The following is a 212-nucleotide window of genomic DNA, read 5'->3' as shown; positions in this document are numbered from 1 at the left end:
TATTTTCAAAATGCTTTATTTCTAAAGAAGATGACATCTGGCTTTGGCACAGACGTGTTGCACATATCCATAGAAAACATCTAGATAAATTATCATCAAGCGAACTAGTTGAGGGGCTACCAAAACTAAATTTTAAAACTAAAGAGATTTGTGACACTTGTCAAAAGTGTAAACAAACAAAAAACTCTTTTAAAAATAAAAATGTGATATCC

This window comes from Lupinus angustifolius, chromosome LG02 (assembly GCF_001865875.1).
Source record: "Lupinus angustifolius cultivar Tanjil chromosome LG02, LupAngTanjil_v1.0, whole genome shotgun sequence".
In the NCBI taxonomy this organism is placed as follows: domain Eukaryota; kingdom Viridiplantae; phylum Streptophyta; class Magnoliopsida; order Fabales; family Fabaceae; genus Lupinus; species Lupinus angustifolius.
This window is presented reverse-complemented; position numbering follows the sequence as displayed.